The 21,970-nt window shown below is 39.2% G+C and overlaps 1 pseudogene; it reads right to left on the reverse strand.

Moving 5' to 3' along the window:
- Positions 1-2,556: 2,556 nt before the first annotated feature.
- Positions 2,557-3,005, reverse strand: LOC131506150 (small ribosomal subunit protein uS12-like; annotated as a pseudogene).
- Positions 3,006-21,970: the final 18,965 nt, after the last annotated feature.

A 21,970-nucleotide genomic window follows, 5' to 3' on the forward strand; every position in this document is an offset into this window, starting at 1 on the left:
TTAACCAACAGAGCCACCCAGGGGCCCCGAGTTTCATGCTCTATTGACTGAACCAGCCAGGTGATTTTATTTATTTATTTTTAAAATATATTTATGTTTACCTTTATCTATAAAGCATTAGAGTCTATTGCTTTTTTTTTCCACTTGGTTTATGTGCACACTTTCATGTATGTTTATCCCATGTGCTTGTTACTTTTATGCTTTACAATCTTTCTTTGTATTTCCTTTTCCCTGGCTTATAAATATTGAACAATTAACTCTGATATTTATGACAAGTAGTGGCAATAGCATTGGAATCAGTTAGTGCTACCAGGTGCTAAGTTCAATTCAAATAACAAAGAAAGAATCAGTCCCAGTTCTGTAGAGACAGCAGTCACATGAAGTAATTTAAGGAAATTAACAAGGACCGCAGTAAGAAGCACCTCAGAGTTTAGATGATTGGGGAATATGCAGTAAAGAAGTGATCAGAGTCTCCAAGACTCCTTGGAGAAAATTAAGTTTTGGATCAGCACTGAGAGGAAGTGATGGATATAGATTGGCAGAGAGTGGCAAAGCCATTCCACATTTAAAGAATGGCTTTTCCAAGGGCCCACAGAGAGGAACTAGCAAGTCATGTGCTGGGTGCTATCTGCCAATTAACTTGGCTCAAGAAGAAGGTCATGTTAGGAAATAACAAAAGATGAGGTTGAGGAGTTGACAATGAGCCCAGAATGCTAAGCTAAGAGATATAGTAACCAGTAAACAGGAAATCTTGATAGATTCACAAATGAGGCAGTGATGTGATAAAACTATTAAAAAAAAAAAAAAAAGGTTGACATCCAAAATGAGTATTGATATAGAAGTAAAATCCACAAGTTTTCATAGCTGGCAGTGTAAGCCATTTAAAACAAGAATTATTGTAAGATGTAAAATAATTTGCAATATTTTTCCTCTCTTCCTTTGTTTGTATACTTCAGGTGCTTTCACAACTCTCTGTCCTATTTCCTCCAGCATCACCGGCTAAAATAGTTCCATTGTAAGTTTGTGCTAGGAAGAATAGCCTTTGACTGATACTCCGAATCCTGTCATGCAAAAGTAGTTCAAGTTTTCCTGAGTCAGTCTTAACACTGTGTTTCTGAAGTACTTTTCTGATCCCCTTCCACCTACATTGAGCTCTAAAGCTGCATTGCTTAACCTTAGTCAACCCAGCGAAGCCCTTGCTTGTATATGCTTTGCAAACCCTGTTAGCTTCATTTAATGCAATTGCATCTCTACTCACATTTCACTGCCTTTGACTGGAGCAGTAACAGGGCTGAAAATAGCTCTTGAAAATCTTAATATTTTAGATATGCCAAATACATTAAATAAAAGTGAAAGTGTGATGCTACACTGTCCAGTTCTAATCCTGAATTCTATTTTTGTTTTTAATTTAAAAATCCTACATATATGAGAAGCCATCTATAATTGAGCAGTAATTGTTCACTCTGGGGTCCATATAACTCCAGGATACCTTAGTGAATTCAGTTTTTTTTTAATTTTTTAAGATTTTATTTTTTTAATTAAAAATGCTTATTTATTTTTGAAAGGGAGAGAGAGAGAGAGGGAAAAAAAAGAACAACATGTGCAAGAGGGCGAGTGAGTGGGTGAGGGCCAGGGAGAGAGGGAGACAGAGTCCCAAGCACGCTCCACGCTGGCAGCATAGAGCCCTACTCGGGGCTCAGTCTCATAAACCGTGAAATCGTGACCTGAGCCAAAATCAAGAGTTGGATGCTTAACCAACTGAGCCACGCAGGCACAACCGACTGAGCCATGCAGGCGTCCCATAAGATTTTATTTTTAAGTAATCTCTACACCCAACGTGGGACTTGAACCTACAACTCGAAGATCAAGAGTGGCAGGCTCCTCGGACTGAGTCAGCCAGAGACCCCCACAGGTAGTGAGTTTAAAATCAAGGGCAGAGCTGATGGATAATGAATTGGTGAGGGAATTTTGCCAAGGCTCGATACCCTGTGGAGTGATGATTTCCAAATGAAACGTTTTCAAACCTGTTAAGGACTCTGAGAGCTAGGCAGAGCAAAGTATTGAAGAGCAGAACCCATAGGTTTGGTTCAACGTGTTTAAATAGTTTTTTGGCCCAAACTGTTTCAAGTACTGAGAAATGAGGTCTGAGGTTTGGGAGAGTAAGTCATTGGGATGGTGAGAAAAAAATGGTAAATACTTCCTATGTGATATAAACCAAAGAAAGTCACTAGGCAGATTCCTAGATAACAGATGATTGTCATTCATGTATTTTCTTCGATGTTTCCACTATTCCAGTATCTCTTATAGAGTCCTACGGTCCCATCAACCTTGGTGGAGTCAAGAAAATCCATGCATTTCCCTGAAATAACAAATCCTGTCAGCTGTGCTGACAGCTCAGAGCCTGGAACCTGCTTTGGATTCTGTGTCTCGCTCTCTGTCCCTCCCCCATTCACACTCTCTCTGTCTCTCAGAAATGAATAAATGTTAAAAAAAGTTTTTTTAAAAAGATTCACTTGTCTTTTTGTTGTTGTTGTATATGAAAATTTATTGTCATGTTTTCATCATCAAAACTTAAGATCTTGGTCTTTCCTTCTTGCCTTTGTATAAGGCCAAAAGAGAGAGACGTTGGCTACTTTGACGACCTTAAAGCAAACTCCAGGAATGTCACCAACAGCATGACCTTTGCAACCAAATCCAGAAACCAGAACCTCATCGTTTTCCTCAATAAAATTCAAACAACCATCATTGGGTACAAAGGTGGTGATTTTCTTGCCATTCTTGATCAGCTGGACTCTGACACACTTCCTGATGGCAGAATTTGGCCGTTTGGCTTCAACCCCTACTTTTTCCAGCACAATTCCTTTCGCATGGGAAAAGCCTCCAAAATGGTTGGCCTTCAGGACTCTGCCCAAATTGGCTTTCTTGGACTGTTTATCGTACCACTTCTGATCTCATCAGTGGCTACGGAGCTTCCTGGCAGTATGAAGACCACGACACTTGCCCATCCTGTCAGCACCATGGGCTTGAGCAAAAGCAAGATTCACTTGTCTCATGACATGATCTTCATATACATCTATGTCCATTGAAAGGAACAGGGACTGCTTCTAATAATGGGAAAATTGGCTCTGTTGAACTTAATTAATTTTTCTTTTTTAACATGTATTTATTTTTGAGAGACAGAGAGAGACAGAGAATGAGTGGGGGAGGAGCAGAAAGAGAGAGAGGGAGACACATAATCTGAAGCAGGCTCCAGGCTCTGAGCTGTCTGCATAGAGACTGACATGGGGCTCAAACTCATGAACCGTGAGATCATGACCTCAGCCGAAGTTGGACGCTTAACCGACTGAGCCACCCAGGTGCCTCGAGAATTAATTTTTCTACTGAGGCATATTCCTGGGGGATTCTTTTTCCCTGGGATAAATTTGACTACTAGTGGTGTTTCTCCTAGGTGTTGGCTTTAGCACCTAAATCTAGCATCTGGGATAACTTCATTTGTCCTGTGACTTTGGATAAGTAATTGAACAACTCAGGGCTTCTGTTTCTCATTTGTAACATAAGCAATAATTTACAAGATGATGCTTGTGTGTCTTTTTTGCACATGATTATTCCAAATGCAGCCTTTCTTTCTCAGACCTATCTATCCCTGCCTCAGAAAGAGTCTGAACTTTTAGAACTATCAATAAAATATTTAACCTATTGAACCCCATCCTCAGGTTCAGGAATTTTTAGTTCCTGCTTAGATCACAACAGCAAGTATATAATTAATGAAAATTAGTTAATACTGCAAACCTGTATTACAGAAATTCAAGAGGTTTTCTAAATTAATTATCTATGTAGATTTGAGACTGAGATTTTGTTTCATTTATTTATTTTGAGGGGGGGCAGGGGTAGAGAGAGGGAGAGAGAATCCCAAGCAGGCTCTGCACTATCCACAGTGGCTCAATCCCATGAACCATGAGATCATGTCCCGAGTCAAAATCAAGAGTCAGATGCTTAACTGACTGAACCAGCCAGGTGCTCCCTTCCTCCTTTATTGATTCTTTTTTTTTTTTTTTTTTTTTTTGTTAATTTACATCCAAGTTAGTTAGCATATAGTGCAACAATGATTTCAGGAGTAGATTCCTTAATGCCTCTTACCCATTTAGCTCATCCTCCCTCCCACAGCCCCTCCAGTAACCCTCTGCTCTCCATATTTGAGTCTCTTCTGTCTTGTCCCCCTCCCTGTTTTTATATTATTTTTGTTTCCCTTCCCTTATGTTCATCTGTTTTGTCTCTTAAAATCCTCGTATGAGTGAAGTCATGATATTTGTCTTTCTCTGACTACTTTCGCTTAGCATAATACCCTCTAGTTCTATCCACGTAGTTGCACGTGGCAAGATTTCATTCTTTTTGAGTCCTAGTAATACTCCATCGTATACCTCTTTTATTGATTCTTAATGGAAAGTGTGTTTTTTAAGGATAAATGTAAGAAAATAAATAAAATAATAAAAATGAGTAATTATACGAAGAACTAGCTAAGAAACTGAAGACATCAGAATAAGAAGAATGCATAGAAAAAATAGGTAAAAGAAATGTGCAAAATGTGTCAGAAAAGAAAGATCACTGATGTTTGCTTATAGGCCAATCAATAAACATTTTCTGTTGTTCTTTCACTCCACATCTCAAAATGATATTACTTTGAGACCTGAAAATTCTTTCAAAATTTAAAAATAAATTTTACAAGTACTATGGCATAGAATGATCACTTTTCTCATATCCCTTCTTAAAAGATTATTGTATTATTTACATAAATACCAGTTAATCTTTTTTCTTATAGCAATGAGTATGTATAGAGCCCTTGCTACATGCCCGATATTGTACTAAGCACATGAGACCTATTAACTGACTTAATTTTCCCCACATGCTCTAACAATAGAGTATTATCCTAATCTCTACTTCGTAGTTTGGAAAACTGAGGCAGAAAAAGGTGAAGAAAATTCCCAAAAGCAGTTAGCTAGTAAGTGGTAGGATAGGGTTTTGAGTCCCTATCATAAACAACATGAAATACTCCCTAAAGATTCCACAAAGATGGCCATCTCTGAGGAGAAATGCTCAGTAGAACCCAGATCTACAGTTAATATACTTCTATGTGATTTCATAGGTGTTGGCCTCACAAATTAAACCAATGGAGAAAGATGTCTGAATTAGTTAAAATCTGATTTAAAGAATAACTGAAAAAATTTTATTCTCTATTTTGACATATATTCCTTGGCAGTACTTGAAGATGGACTAAGAGCATGCACAGTATCACTAAATAGGAATAATTTGAAGTTAATAATATATGTAAGTGAATATTTCTTCTGTTTTTAGTATTTAAGTAATCAAAAATACCTTACTGATGTTAATTAAAATAAGCTTAATTTATTCATAATGTTTAATCTTTCCTTAAGGGTGTACAATACAATAATTTAAAAACATTTTTTTAAATGTTTAGTTATTTTTGACACAGAGAGAGGCAGCATAAGCAGGGCAAGGGCAGAGAGAGAGAGGGAGACACAGAATCCGAAGCAGGTTCCAGGCTCGGAGCTGTCAGCACAGAGCCCAACCCGGGGCTCAAACCCATGAACCGTGAGATCATGACCTGAGCCGAAGTCGGATGCCTGACCGACTGAGCCACCCAGTTGCCCCACAATACAATGATTTATGTATACATTATGAAATGATAACTACAATCAAGTTAGTTAACACATACATCACTTCACATAGTTACCAATTTTTTATTTTTCCTTTTTTTATGATGAGAACACTGAAGATTTACTTTTCATAGTACATTTCAAGTATACAATACAGTATTATTAACTGCAGTCACCATGTGTAGATTAGATCATTAGATCCTCAGAACTTACTATCTTATAACTGAAAGTTTATGCCCTTTGACATCACCCCATTTCTACCACCTGCAGCCCCTGGCAACCACCATTCTACTTTGTAGTTCTATGAGTTTGACTTTTTTAGATTATGCATGTAAGTGAGATCATACAGTGTTTCTGTGCCTGACTTATTTCACTTAGCATAATGTCTTCCAGGATTATCCATGTTGTCACCAATGGCAGGATTTCATTTTTTATGGCCGAGTAGTATTCCACTGCATCCATATGACACATTTTCCTTATGCATTCGTTTGTCAACAATTTGGTTGTTTCCATTTCTTGGTTATTGTTAATAAATGCTGCAGTGAACTTGGGGGTGCAAATATCTCTTCAAGATACTGATTTTATTTTCTTTGTATATATACCCAGAAGTGGGATTGCTAGATTACATGGTAGCACTATTTTTAAATTTTTTAGGAATCTCCATATTGTTTTTTCCCTAATGGCTGTTACCACTTCACATTCCCACTAACAGTGTACAAGTATTCCCGTTTTTTCACACCCTTCCTAACACTTGGTATCTATTGTCCTATACACAATAGCCATGCTGACATGTGTGAGGTGGTATCTTTTGTGGTTGATTTTAATTTCCCTGATAATTACTAATATTGAGTACCTTTTTAGGAACCTACATACAGTACGATCTGTATGTCTTTATTTTAGGTCCTCTGCCCATATTTTAATCAGATTTTTTTTGGCTATCAATTTATATAATTTCCTTATATTTTATATCAGATATGTGATTTGCAAATATTTTCTCTCATTCCATGTTGCTTTTCTTTCTTTCCCTTTCTTTCTTTCTTTCTTTCTTTCTTTCTTTCTTTCTTTCTTTCTTTCTCTTTCTGAGAGAGAAAGAAGGAGTGAGGGAGGTACAGAGAAAGAGAGGGAGACAGAGAATTCCAAGCAGGCTCCACACTGCCAGTGCAGAGTCTCATGCAGGGCTTGAACTCACGAACTTTGAGATCAGATGCTTAACTGCCTGTTCCACCCAGGCACTGCTCTTATATGTTGCTTTTTCATTTTGTTTGTTGTTTCCTCTGCTGTACATAAGTTTTTCAATTTGACATTGTTCCACTTGTTTATTTTTGCCTGTGTTGCCTAAGCTTTTGGTGTCCAATCCAAAAAATCATTGCCAAGACCAGTATCAAGGAGCTTTTCCTTATGTTTTCTTCCAGGTGTTTTATAGTTCCAAGTTCTACATTTAAACCTTTAATCCATTTTGAGTTAATTTTTATGTATGGTATAAGGTCCAATTTCATTATTTTCCACTTGTCTCTCCAGTTTTCCCACACCATTTATTGAGATACTTTACCCATTGTGAATTCTTGTTGCCATGTCAAAGATTAGTTGACTGTACATGCATGGGTCTATTTCTAGGCTCTCTATTCTGTTCCATTGGTCTATGTGTCTATTTTTATGCCAGTACCATACTTTTAAAAAATAACATAGCTTTGTAATATAGTTTGAAATCAGAGAGCAAAATGCCTTTAGCTTTGTTCTTTCTTAGGATTGCTTTGACTATTCAAGGTCTTTTGTGGTTCCATACAAATTTTAGGCTTCTTTTTCCTGTTTCTGTGAAAAATGCCATTGAAGTTTTGATAGGGATTGCAATGAATCCGTAGATAGCTTCAGGTAATATGGACATTTTAACAATATTAATTCTTCCAATTCATAGGGTATCTTTCTGTTTATTTGTGTCTTCTTCAATTTCTTTCATCAAAGTGTCATAGTTTTTAGTAAATATGTGTTTCAGCTCCTTGGTTAAATTTCTTCCTAAATATTTTATTCTTTTTTTGTTTTTTGTTTTTAAAGTGAACTCTATTCCCATCATGGGGCTTGAACACACAACCCTGAGATCAAGAGTTACATATTCTATTGATTGATCCAGCCAGGCACTCCATATTTTACTCTTTTTGATGCTATTGTAAATAGTTCATTGTTAGTGAACAGAAATGCAACAAATTTTTGTGTGTCAATCTTTCATCCTTCAACTTTACTGAATTCACTTATTAGTATTAACAGTTTTTGGTGGAGTCTGTAGTTCTTTTCATATATAAGAAAATTGTCACCTGCAACACAATTTCCCTTCTTCCTTTTCTATTTCCTTGTGCTTTCTTTTTTGTTGCCTGGTTGCTCTGGCTAGGACTCCCAGTGTTATGGTCAATAGAAGTGGTAGGAGTGGGCACCCTTGTCTTATTATTCCGGATTTTAGAGGAAAGACTTTCAGCTTTTCATGGAGTATGATGTTCACAAGTATGATGGGCTTGTCATATAAAGGGTTTATTATGTTGAGGTAAATTACTTCTATAGCTAATTTGTTGATAGTGTTATCATGAAAGATGTTGAATTTTGTTAAATACTTTCTCTGCATCTATCAAGATGACCAACATATCTATTTTGATGCTTTCTATGCAGCAGGAACTTAACTGGGCACTGGGGAGACCTGGTTTAAAATCCCAGCTCTCCCTTTTATTAGCCTGTGATCTTGGACAAGTTTCTTAATCTCTCTGATCCTCAGTTTCTTCATATGTAAATGTATCTATCTCATAGGATTGTTCTAAGTATGAATTATAAATATATAGTGCTTGCTATAGTGTTTGGCACAGTAAACACCTGTATTCACTTTTATTATTAATTAAAACAGAGTTGTATAAAGTAAAAAGTGAAAGGGGCGCCTGGGTGGCTCAGTTGGTTAAGCGACTGACTTCGGCTCAGATCATGATCTCATGGTTCATGGGTTCAAGCCCCACGTCAGGCTCTGTGCTGACAGCTCAGTGCCTGGAGCCTACTTCGGATTCTGTGTCTCCCTCTCTGTCTGTCCCTCCTCTGTTCACACTCTGTCTCTCTCTCTCTCTCACAAAAAGAAATATTAAAAAATATATGTTAGGGGTAACTGGGTGGCTCAGTCGATTGAGCGTCCGACTTCAGCTCAGGTCATGATCTCACACTCTATGAGTTCAAGCCCCACGTCAGGATCTGTGCTGACAGCTCAGAGCCTGGAGCCTGCTTTGGATTCTGTCTCCCTCTCTCTCTGTCCCTCCCCCGCTCATCTGCTGTCTGTCAAAAATAAACATTAAAAAAAAAAAAAAAAAAAATATATATATATATATGTTAAAAAAATAAAGTAAAAAGTGAAAATCTACACCAGATCCCACTCTGCAGATATAGCCACTGTTAATATTTTGGCTTATATTTGTCCCTATTTTTTGTATGCAAATATAAATTTTATATCTGTATGTATGTAAACATGTTTTATATGAGTGAAATTGTTTTACTCTTCAACTTGCTTTTTCACTTAACTGTATTTATTTTATAATCAGAAAGAAATCGATATCTGGTATATATTATAGAGGATTAAATACACTGTAGGGGTACATGGCTGGCTCAGTGAGTGGAGCATGCGACTCTTGATCTTGGGGTTGTGAGTTCAAGCCCCATGTTGGCTGTAGAGATTACTTAAAAATAAAAATCTCTGGGGCACCTGGGTGGCTCAGTGGGTTAAGTGACTTAGGCTCAGGTCATGATCTTGCAGTTCGTGAGTTTGAGCCCTGTGTCAGGCTCTGTGCTGACAGCTCAGAGCCTGGAGCCTGCTTCAGATTCTGTGTCTCCCTCTCTCTCTGCTCCTCCCCTGCTTGCACTCTCTCTCTGTCTCTCAAAAATAAATAAACATTTAAGAAAACTTTTTTAATCAAAACCTTTATTATTTTATTTTATTTTATTTTATTTTATTTTATTTTATTTTTTTTCAACATTTTTAATTTATTTTTGGGACAGAGAGAGACAGAGCATGAACGGGGGAGGGGCAGAGAGAGGGAGACACAGAATCCGAAACAGGCTCCAGGCTCTGAGCTGTCAGCATAGAGCCCATCGCGGGGCTCGAACTCACGGACTGCGAACTCAACGGACCGCGAGATCGTGACTTGAGCCGAAGTCAGCCGCTCAACCGACTGAGCCACCCAGGCGCCCCTCCTATTTCATTTTAAAGATGGAAGATCAGGTTCTAGAAGAGTCATAGCAGAGAGACATACCCATGTCTCTTCAGTATAAGACACAGATGTCAGCTCCTCAGCCATTCAGTCAAGCTTTGGATAAGAGCAATCCTCTTGGAGCAGCACCGCAGGAGCTCCGTCTGTTCATCGAGACACCTATCACCCAGGAGAGAAGGTGATGCTGGGCATCCAGTTGGTGACAAACCAACTGGATGGGATTTGACTCCCAGACGCCCCAGAGACACTTGGCCTCCCCTAGGTCTAGGCCACACATTTGCTTTTGGCTCTGGTCTAGTCAGTCCTGGTCATGGTAGCAACATAAGTACTTGACATGCATGGCACAAACCGTATGAACTTTATAGGAGGGGGAAAAAATGCGTTTAGAAGTATTTAGCAGGCCCTTAGGAATTCATGGACCACTTCCTTCACTTTCTTTGTACTGCACCCCTTGCCTGTCATAAACACTTCTAGGAATTTTTTCTAAGCACACACATATAATAATAAAAAATTAGAGGGGCACCTGGGTGGCTCAGTCGGTTAAACATTGGACTTTGGTTCAGGTCACAATCTTGTGGTCTGTGAGTTCGAGGCCTGCACCAGGCTCTGTGCTGACAGGTCAGACCCTGGAGCCTGGTTCAGATTCTGTGTCTCCCTCTCTCTCTGCCCCTCCCCCACTCACACTTTGTCTCTGTCTCTGAAAAATGAACAAACGTTAAAAAAAATTTTTTTTTAATTAAAAGAAAATTAGGAAACCAAATGTCAAGCAATAATTGTTTCATTAATAGCTTATAGTAGGGGGTGCCTGGCTGGCTCATTCGGTAGAGCATGTGACTTTTGATCTCAGGGTTGTAAGTTTAAGCCCCACATTGGGTACAGATAAAAACTACTTAAAACTAAAATTAAAAAAAAAAAATCTTGGTGTGTCTGGGTGGCTCAGTCAGTTAAGCAACCAACTCTTGATTTCTGCTCAGGTCATGAGATCGAGACCTGAGTTGGGATCTGCACTGACCATGGAGCCTGCTTGATTCTCTCTTCCTCTGCCCCCTCACCTTACTCCCCACTCTCTCTAAAATAATAAAAAATTGGGGCGCCTGGATGGCTCAGTCGGTTAAGCCACCGACTTCAGCTCAGGTCATGATCTTGCGGTCTATGAGTTTGAGCCCCGCGTCGGGCTCTGTGCTGACAGCTCAGAGCCTGGAGCCTGTTTCAGATTCTGTGTCTCCCTCTCTCTGACCCTCCCCTGTTCATGCTCTGTCTCTCCCTGTCTCAAAAATAAATAAAAAACATTAAAAAAAATTAAAAAAAAAGTAAATAAAATAATAAAAAATAGTTAAATAAAATTTCTAAAAACAAAAAATCTTTAAAAAAGAAGCTATAGTAGATAACATAAAGGGATTAAGTAGCTATTAAAAATAACAATGTAGGGGTGCCTAAGTAGCTCAGCCGTTAAGCTTCTGACTTGGGCTCAGGTCATGATCTCACATTTTGAGTTCCACATGGGGCAAGCTTGAGGCCTACTTCCGGTCAACACAAGCCCTGCTTTGGGTTAAAAAAAAAAAAAAAAAAAGAAACACACACGAGCCCCAGGTAAGCCCCACTTCTCTTTTTCTGTCTCTGTCTGCCCCTCATGGGATTCCACACCCCCCCACCCTGCCCCTTGCTCACTTGCGCACTCTCTCTCTCTCAAAAATAAAGAAATAATAATAAAAATAAATAAAAATAAAAATAACAATGTGGGGCACCTGGGTGGCTCAGTCTAGTGTCTGCCTCTTGGTTTCTTCTCAGGTCATGATCTTGTGGTTTGTGGGTTCAAGCCCCTCATTGGGCTCCATGCTGGCAGTGCAGAGTCTGTTTGGGTTTCTCTCTCTCCCTCTCTCTGCCCCTCTCATATTCTTTTCTCTCTCTCAAAATAAACAAACAAACATTTATTTATTTATTGGGGGGGGCGGCGCATGTGAGTGAGGGACAGAGAGAGAGAGAATCCCAAGTGGAGAAGAGAGAGAGAGAGAGAGGGAAGTGGGGCTCACCCAAAGTGGGGCTCATGTTCACCCAAAGCAGGGCTTGAGCTCACCCACTGTGGTGCTCGAGCGCAACCAATGTAGGACTTGAACTCACAAACCATAAGATTAGGACCTGAGCTGAAGTCAGATGCTTAATGACTGAACACTCCCAGGTGCTTTAAAAAAAAAAAAAAAAAAAAAAAAGATGCTATTTTTGAATGATTATCATATGCCAGGTCTGTGCTATACGGTACATAATATTACTGTCCATATTCTGTAGATTAAAAACATGATTTGGAGGGGCACCTGGCCTGCTCACTCAGAACATGCAACTCTTGATTTTAGGATTTTAAGTCTGAGCCCCACATTGGGTGTAGAGATTACTTAAAAATAAAATCTTAAAAAATAAAAATAAAACATAAACCTCACTTGGAGAAGGTAATATCTACTGACAGAAAAATCTTTACAGTATACTATTCACTATGTAAACATAAGAGGTTATGAAAGTGTAATAACCTGTATAAAATTTTGGTGACTTTCTTTTCTGTTTTGTTCTCATACAATTTCTAATTTTTTCCTTAATAAATTTGTGTTATTTATGTAACTCAAATATAATAGGCAATTTTTTTTTTTTTTTTAATTTAAGTAGGCTCTATATCCAACCTGGGGCTTGAACTCACAACCCCAACTGGGGGACAGGGGAATGCTGGCTGGCTCAGTTGGTATAGCATGTGAGTCTTAATCTCTGGGTTGTGAGTTCAAATACCATGTTGGGCATGGGGCCTACTTAAAAAAAAAAAAAGTTATTTTCAGTACTTGCGAGAATTTAAAAACCTTTCTTCACTCTCTTAGTCTTTCTTCCTTATTGTTTATCAAACTTGTTGGTCTTCTTTTTTAAAATCCAGTGACAGGGCAAATAGAGTTGGTTTCCTTAGTAATAGCAGCTAAAGCTCCCAAACATTCTTTTCTTTTTGTTTTTTCCATTACTTTCTTTTAAAACTGTTTGGATTTCCTGAGTAATAGATACGCATACTAATTATCATTCTGATTTTATTCTGGGAGCTTGAAAATCATGACTGTGAAAATGGCCTGATTCAAAGTTTAAATCAACAATTTTAACAGCTTAAATCAACAATTTTAAGTGGGTCACCAGTTACTCCTAGAATTTTCAGACATTTTCAGTGCTGTGATTTAAGTTCTTGGGCCAATGTTTTATTACCACAGTAGTCAACAAGGGTTCTCAAATTAAATGCGAGGATTGTATTTAAAGGATTCTTCAACTTTCTACTCATGTTTTTTTTTTTTTTTTTTTTTTTAATTTTTTTTTTTTTCAACGTTTTTTATTTATTTTTGGGACAGAGAGAGACAGAGCATGAACGGGGGAGGGGCAGAGAGAGAGGGAGACACAGAATCAGAAACAGGCTCCAGGCTCCGAGCCATCGGCCCAGAGCCTGACGCGGGGCTCGAACTCACGGACCGCGAGATCGTGACCTGGCTGAAGTCGGACGCTTAACCGACTGCGCCACCCAGGCGCCCCTCTACTCATGTTTTTTTTAATTGAATAAAATTCATGGTTGTTAAAATTAAAGACACAAAGAGCTAAAATTAAAAAGTCTGTTTTTTTATTTTTATTTTTTAAATTTTTTTTTTTTTTTCAACGTGTTTTATTTATTTTTGGGACAGAGAGAGACAGAGCATGAACGGGGGAGGGGCAGAGAGAGAGGGAGACAGAATCGGAAACAGGCTCCAGGCTCTGAGCCATCAGCCCAGAGCCTGACGCGGGGCTCGAACTCACTGACCGCGAGATCGTGACCTGGCTGAAGTCGGACGCTTAACCGACTGCGCCACCCAGGCGCCCCAAAAGTCTGTTTTTTTAAAAAAATTGTTTTATGTTTATTTATTTTTGAGAGAGAGAAAGACAGAGTGCAAGCAGGGGAGGGGCAAGGAGAGAGAGGGAGACACAGAATCCAAAGCAGGCACCAGGCTCTGAGCTGTCAGCACAGAGTCCTATGGGGGGCTGGAGCCCACACACCCTGAGATCATGACCTGAGCTGGAGTAGGACTCTCAACCGATGGAGCCGCCCAGGAGCCCCCAAAAAGTCTGTCTTTACTTCAGGTCATCTTCACCAAAGGCATCACTGTTATCAATTTCCTATGTAGTATTCTAAAATGTGTTTAATGTAAAGAGGCATCTGGGTGGATTGGTGGGTTAAATGTCTATGACCTCAAGCTTCTTGAGTTTGAGCCCTGAGATTCTCTCTCTTGGGATTCTGTCCATCCCCTGGCTTGCCTCGTCTCTCTCAAAATAAATAAACATTAAAATAATAATAATGTTTTTAATGTATGCAACAGCACAAATATGATAAATGCTTTTTGAAGTAGATACATTATCTTTAATATATTTACCCAGATGGGCTCATACTCTATTACTGACTTGTAACATCTTTCCTCCACTTCAATCTTAACCTCTGCAAAGCATTCAATTGGATAAACATATAGTAATGTAGAGAACCAGTTCTTTTTTGAAGATTTAGAGTTTTTCCTGGAATGACCACACCAATGACACAAAAGAACATCTAAACATTTGATTCTATTTATATAAAGTACAAAATCAGGTGAAAGTAATCTATGCTAAGTTTCCTCCCTTTGTGGAGGGAGTGGGGGTGGCTGGAAGAGGGACTCCGAGGGTGCTCATGATGATAGTTCTTGATTTGGGTGCTGCTTACCTATGTGTTCCTTTTGTAAAATTTCATTGATCTTTACTAAGCTTCAAAAAACAAACAAAAACACAAAGTACAGTTTTCAGTATACATGCTGTGCTTCTTAAGAAGTTGACAAGGTAGTTGTTGGTGCTGTGCTTTATAGGACATAAACAGTGGTGCTTTATGCAACATAAAGTGATTAGCTAGGTTACTTTTACTGAATTTTAGCTCTGTGCTTCTGCATATTTAAACAACTAAATATATAATTGTTACAAATGTATGACTAACACATATAACCTTACATTCCCAGATATTGCCCTGGCATCAGTTTTTATACACAGCTATTTGGGAGAAACCCAAAATCCTTGTATTTGGCCTCTTGTATTATGATTGTAGTTTCTATCTGTCCAACAGTTTGTAGGACATTTTCATACAGAACTCCACCCTCAAATTAACATGTTAAAAAGTTGCTAATTGGGGCGCCTGGGTGGCGCAGTCGGTTAAACGTCCGACTTCAGCCAGGTCACGATCTCGATCTCGCGGTCCCTGAGTTCGAGCCCCGCGTCAGGCTCTGGGCTGATGGCTCGGAGCCTGGAGCCTGCTTCCGATTCTGTGTCTCCCTCTCTCTCTGCCCCTCCCCCGTTCATGCTCTGTCTCTCTCTGTCCCAAAAATAAATAAAAAACTTTGAAAAAAAATTAAAAAAAAAAAAAAGAAAAAGTTGCTAATTATATCCTCACCCCACCAGCGCACCTCCTGAAAATCAACTCTCATCTTAACCTTACTTATGTATTTATTTATTTATAGTTCATTTTGAGAGAGAGTTTGTGTGTGGGGAAGGGGCAGAGATAGAGGGAGAGAACGTCCGAAGCAGGCTCTGCATGGTCAGTGCGGAGCCTGATGTGGGTCTCGAACTTATTTTATTTTTTAAAATCAATTGTTGTGTTCTGTCACCTAGCCTAGAATTTCTTAGATAGCTTTTACTCTTCCATTTCCACCATTTTTTATCTGATCAGTCACCAAGGACTGTTAGCTCTTCTGACCTAGACCTTGCATTCATAACATCTTTTTCATTTTCTCTGAACTCCACTTCTTCATGACTGAAATAGTCTAATAGTTTTTTTTTAAGAACTTTTTTTTTAAACGTTTATTTATTTTTGAGAGAGAGCAAGCAGAGGAGGGGCAGAGAGGGAGACAGAATCCCAACAGGCCCACAACTGTCAGCACAGAGCCTGACATGGGGCTCAAACTCATGAACCGTGAGATCATGACCTGAGCCAAAAGCAAGAGTCAGACGCTTAACCGACTGAGCCACCCAGGCACCACCCCCAACTGACACTTTTTTTTTTTTTTAAAGTAAGCTCCATGTTGGGCTTGTAGCCCATAACGGGTCTTGAACTCACAAAACTGAGATTAAGACCTGAGTTGAGATCAAGAGCCAGATACTTACTTGTTTCTTCCTTCTTTCCTTCCAATAGTTGACATATTGATGCTGGTTTTTTTACACTGATACTTTATGGTATCTTTCCCTTGTTTAAAATCTACAGTTGCTACAGGGTAAATCCCTGAATCTGACAGTCAAAAAATTTCTATAGACCGATCGTTATCAACCTATCCTATTCTTTATCTTTCCCTATTTTCTTTTTACCAACTTTCTTCAGCTGCTGAGATTTTTCAAACACACCAGGCAAGTTCCTCCTTTCGCATTTTTACATGTGCTGTTTTTTTTTTTTTTAATTTTTTTTTTTTAATGTTTTATTTATTTTTGAGACAGGGAGAGACAGAGCATGAACAGGGGAGGGTCAGAGAGAGGGAGACATAGAATCTGAAACAGGCTCCAGGCTCTGAGCTGTCAGCACAGAGCCCCACGCGGGGCTCGAACTCACGGACCGAGAGATCATGACCTGAGCGAAGTCGGCCGCCCAACCGACTGAGCCACCCAGGCTCCCCACATGTGCTGTTTTCTTAACTCTACCGATACAAGAGATGGTAGCAAAGGTCAGCTAACAACCTTTGCTGTCGTCTTGAAGAATGAATCCTAAACCTGTAGTCGTCTTTCAGAATATCTACTTATTATAATTAATAATAGTGCAAGAATGCACTCGACTCGACCCAAGCTTGGTCATGAGAGTTGGTCTCCTAAGGGAAATGGGAATTTTGAACTGAGAGTCCATGAGCCTGGAGAACATTGTTGCTGAATCGACTGAACAGTAATTAGCCTCTCTAAAATCTGAGGAAATCCAGAGCTGTCCTGGCTCCTGTACTTCATTTACTTCTTTCTCAGATTTCACAAGTTTCCCTTGTGTTTACAATAATTTTTTTTCCCTTTGCTTAATCTAGTGGAGTTAGTTTCTATTTCTTGCAACCAAAAAATAGTAAATAATAGGGCATCTGACTGTTCAGTCAGTAGGACATTCGGTTCCTGATCTCATTTTCATGAGTTCTGGCCCCACATTGGGTGTAAAGCCTACTTACAAACAAAAACCAAAGAGAAGGGGCATATGGGTAGCTCAGTCAGTTGGGCATCTGACTTCAGCTCAGGTCATGATCTTGTGGTTCCTGAGTTCAAGACCCACATTGGAGCTTTCTGCTGTCAGCACAGAGCTCGCTTCAGATCCTCTGTCGCCCTCTCTCTGCCCCTCCCGTTGTGCTCTCTCAAAAACAAAATATTTCTCACTTGCTCTTGCACACTTATTCTTTTAATTTTTTTTTCTTGCATACTTATTCTGTAAATACGTTGCTGGGTCCCATACTGACCTATCCTTACTCTGACAGGTGAAGAGAAGTAAATCAACAGTCACGGAGTGTTTACTTCATGAGATGGGCAAGTTATAACACAGTACAAAAGCTCTGTAGTTATTTACCAGTCGTGAGCATGCTTGAGAAGTGGCATGAGAACTTTTGGGCTAAGTACGCAGGAACAAGGGATACTTATAAACCTGGAGTGCATGAATGACTTGGAACTGGGGCAGTGGCCTTCTCAGATAATAGGACTGGAAACAAATAGGTGGCCCTCCCACTTGGTATTGCATAAGCATCTAATATTGACTCAACTTTTAAGAAAAAGGGAGAGAACCCTATATTGACTGAGGTTAAGAATTTTGTAGAAAGTATGGCTTGAAATTGAAATTAAGTTGAATTATAAAAATATAAAGTTATACTTCTTGCACACCTTTGTGGGCCGAGATTTATTATATTGTAACAGAAATAATGGATTTTGTTTTGTAATACTTATTTTTGAGAGAGAAAGAGCACGAGTTAGGGAGGGGCAGAGACGGAGGGACAGAGGATCTGAAGAGGGCTCCAGGCTGAAGGCAGCCAGCTATATGCAGGGCTCGAACTCATTAACCATGTGATCATGACCTGACCCAAGGTCAGTCATTCAACCGACTGAGCCACCCAGGTACCCTTGGATTTTGTAATACTTAAGTACTGTAAGATAAACATTATTTGACCATATCCATTTGATCCAAAATCTAATTTATCAATTATATAATGAATTCACTAGTTAACCCACAGTATATCAAGATTAATTTTAATACATTCACCCAATTTTTCTAAGTATCACTTTACTTAAAATAAGGATTAGGCAGGTGTGTGTTTGGTTACTAAGTAATTTCATGAAAAGTTCTTCAGGTATGGGGGGGAGAAACCCCTTAAATCCTGATAATTTTTTTTAAGCTCTATGCCTGACATGGGGCTTGAACTCACAACCCTGAGATCTAGAGTTGCATGTTCTACCAACTGAGCCAGCGAGGCACCCCCGACAATTTTTATTTACTTACCCCACTAGGGACTTACAGAAATACAAATTCAGATCTATTCCAATCAAAAGATAACAAAGCTTACCAAATGGTAAGACCTAGAACAGACTTTTCTTTTCCTAGTATCGACTAAGTCTTTTGTAGAGCAATAAGCATTTGGATATTTCCAGTTGATTCTTTCAGTAACTGAGTCAGTATAAAAGCTATTACTATAAATACTACCACTGATTCAAGTTGTATTGTGGTTTCTCCAAGTCAGTGCTATCTTACTGAAATATAATGTGAGGCATGTAAGTAATTTAAAGTTTTCTATTAGCGGGGGTTCCTGAGCAGCTCAGTTGGTTAAGCATCTGACTTCAGCTCAGGTTATGATCTCAAGGTTTCTGAGTTGGAGAGCCCTGCATGGGCTCTCTGCTGTCTGCACACAGCCTGAGCCTGCTTCCTACCCTCTGTCTCCCTCTCTCACTGCCCCTCCCCTACTCGTGTGTGCATACTCTCTCTTCCTCAAAAATAAACATTAAAAACAAATAAAAAAAATAAAATTTTCTATAGCAACATTAAAAAGGTTAAAAAAAAGCAAATGAAATTAAGTTTAGTAATATTTTAAGCCAATAAATATTATCATTTCAATAAGCTATTCAAATATGAAAACATTATTATATATATTTTTAGTAAGCTCTATGCCTGGGGTGCCTGGCCGGCTTGGTTGGTACAGCATACGACTTTTGATCTTGGGACGAGTTTGGGCGCCATATTAAGTGAGTGTAGTTGACTTTTTTTTTTTTCCCAGATAAATAGAAAGTGACCACGCACATGCTCATGGGAGAAAGGCAGAGAAAAAAGAGAGAATCTTAAGCAAACTCCACTCTCAGCACGTAGCTGACACGGGGCTTGATCTCACAACCATGAAATCATGACCTGGGTGGAAATCAAGAGTTGGATGCTCAATGGACAGAGTCACCCAGATGCTTTTTTAAAAATTAAACTCTGGGGGCACCTGGGTGGCTCAGTCGGTTAAGTATCCGACTTCAGCTCAGGTCATGATGTCACAGTTTGTGGGTTCGAGCCTGTGTCGGGCTCTGTGCTGACAGCTCAGAGCCTGGAGCCTGTTTCAGATTCTGTGTCTCCTCTCTCTGGCTCTCACCTGCTCACACTCTGTCTCTCTCTCTCAAAAATAAATAAACATAAAAAAAAAAAAATAAATAAATAAATATAAAATAAAAACTAAACTCTGTGCACAACATGGGGCTTGAACTTGTGACCCCAAGATTAGTAAGAGTCTCATGCTTTACCCACTGAATCAGCTAGGTGCCCCCAAAACACAACTTTTAAGACCAAGCCCTGGTTAGTCAAGATAAAGCAAATCTAAAACATTTCGGTAGACATTCACAATATAGTTATATATATTATAGTTGTAAGTATTGCTATAGAAATTTTTCCTATAATGGTTGCAAAACCTCAGGTTGACATTTAGAGATCCCTATTCTAAGGTCTATACTTGAAAGTCCCTATTTTGATAACCTGCTCTGTAATATAAACCAAGTCTCCAGGTTTGGACCACCTCAGACCTGGAGTACTGTGGTAATTTACAAGAATGTTAGTTTTTTTGTCTTATTTCCCCAGCAGTGTAAGGATGGTCTCAATCACAAAACAGAAAAAGCTAAGGATCACTGGGCTGTCATGTACAGTGTGCAGATTGTGCACTATATACCTCCAAGAACACCTTCACATCGTAGTCTATGCAAATGCTAGCACTGGTGCATAACTTGTGCAGCTGCATAAATGAGACAGTCTTGTTTGTGATAAGTCAGTCATCAGACAAATGGGGAATAAATAAAAGTGATAGTGTGGACTCTTCTAGTGTGACTGCTTCCTACTTTTTCATTTTAATTCTCTTTATATTATAAACTTCCCAAGGTATTAAAAAAAAATAAAATTTGTGACTTATTTTTTAAAGAAAGGTATTGCTTTAATTAAGATTGTATTTGTCCGCGGGGCACCTGGGTGGCTCAGTTGGTTGAACATCTGCCTTCAGCTCAGATCATGATCTCACGGTTCGTGGGTTCGAGCCCCACATCGGGCTCTGTGCTGACAGCTCAGAGCCTGGAGCCTGCTTTGAATTCTCTCTGCCCCTCCCCCACTCATGCTCTGTCTCACAAAAATGAATAAATGTTAAGAAAAAAAAAAAAGATTGCACTTGTCCACAAAGTCTCTCATGCTAACTCAAAGATTCCTGCTTATCTGTCAATATTCTGAACACGAGAAAATAAGAAAAGAAGGCAGGATTCACAGACTCCAGACTGGGAAATTATTTTGTAAAAAGCAGACTGAAAGATACGGCTCTGTAAAAATATAAAATATTTATACAACAAATGTATTATAAACCAAGTTGAAAGGCAAGTGGTTGAATGGGAGAACATATTTATAAGGATATGTTAACAGAAAAAGTTCTGCAGTTCAGTCCTTAAAAAGAAATTATCCATGCTATAAAAATCTACAAATAATAATTTGTTGGGGCACCCAGGTGGCTTAGTCAGTTAAGTATCTGAATCTTGTTTTTGGCTCACGTCATGATCATATTTATCATGAATACACTTCACATTTTCATGTTTAGATCGGGAAAAACGAAAACGACGGATTATGATTAGAACCTGTACTTTTTTTTTTTTAATTTTTTTTTTCAACGTTTTTAATTTATTTTTGGGACAGAGAGAGACAGAGCATGAACGGGGGAGGGGCAGAGAGAGAGGGAGACACAGAATCGGAAACAGGCTCCAGGCTCCGAGCCATCAGCCCAGAGCCTGACGCGGGGCTCGAACTCACGGACCACGAGATCGTGACCTGGCTGAAGTCGGACGCTTAACCGACTGCGCCACCCAGGCGCCCCAGAACCTGTACTTTTTTTAATAGTTTATTCGAGAGTGAACAAGCATAGGCACAAGGGGGGAAGGTGCAGAGAGAGTGGGAGAGAGAGAATCCCAAGCAGGCTCTGAGCTATCAGCGTGGAGCCTGACAGGCTCAATCTGAAGAACCATGAGATCATGACCTGAGCCAAAACCAAGAGTTGGATGCTTAATTGACTGAGCCACCCAGGTGCTCAACCTGTACTTTTTAAAAAGTAAACTCTATGCCCAAAGAGGGGTTCCAAGTCATAACCCTGATATCAACAGGTGCATGCTCTGCTGAGTGAGCCAGCGAGGCACCCCAGATTCTGTATTAGTAAGAGTTTAGATTAATAAAAAAAAAAGGGAAAATGTAATTGTTGCCCAGTGAAAATTTATACACCATTTTGGGCTATTTCAGACATACTAATATAAAAGATATATATGTATTTTTAACTTTTAAGTAGGCTCCATGCCCATCATGGGGCTTGAACTCATGTTCTACCAAAGGAGTCAGCCAGGCACCCCTAAAAGATATCTTTGTCCCAATTCCTATTCCAGAAATCTATCCTGCAAATACATTTCAATAAGGTGGACATGATGTTCATTGCAGCATTGCTCTTAGTAGTAAAAAAGCAGACAACTACTTGTCCAATAGAAGCATGGTTAAATAAACTACAGTACATCTCTACCATAACATGGAAAACATTGGCTAGAAAGAATAAA

Source organism: Neofelis nebulosa, chromosome 3 (assembly GCF_028018385.1).
Source record: "Neofelis nebulosa isolate mNeoNeb1 chromosome 3, mNeoNeb1.pri, whole genome shotgun sequence".
Lineage (NCBI taxonomy): Eukaryota > Metazoa > Chordata > Mammalia > Carnivora > Felidae > Neofelis > Neofelis nebulosa.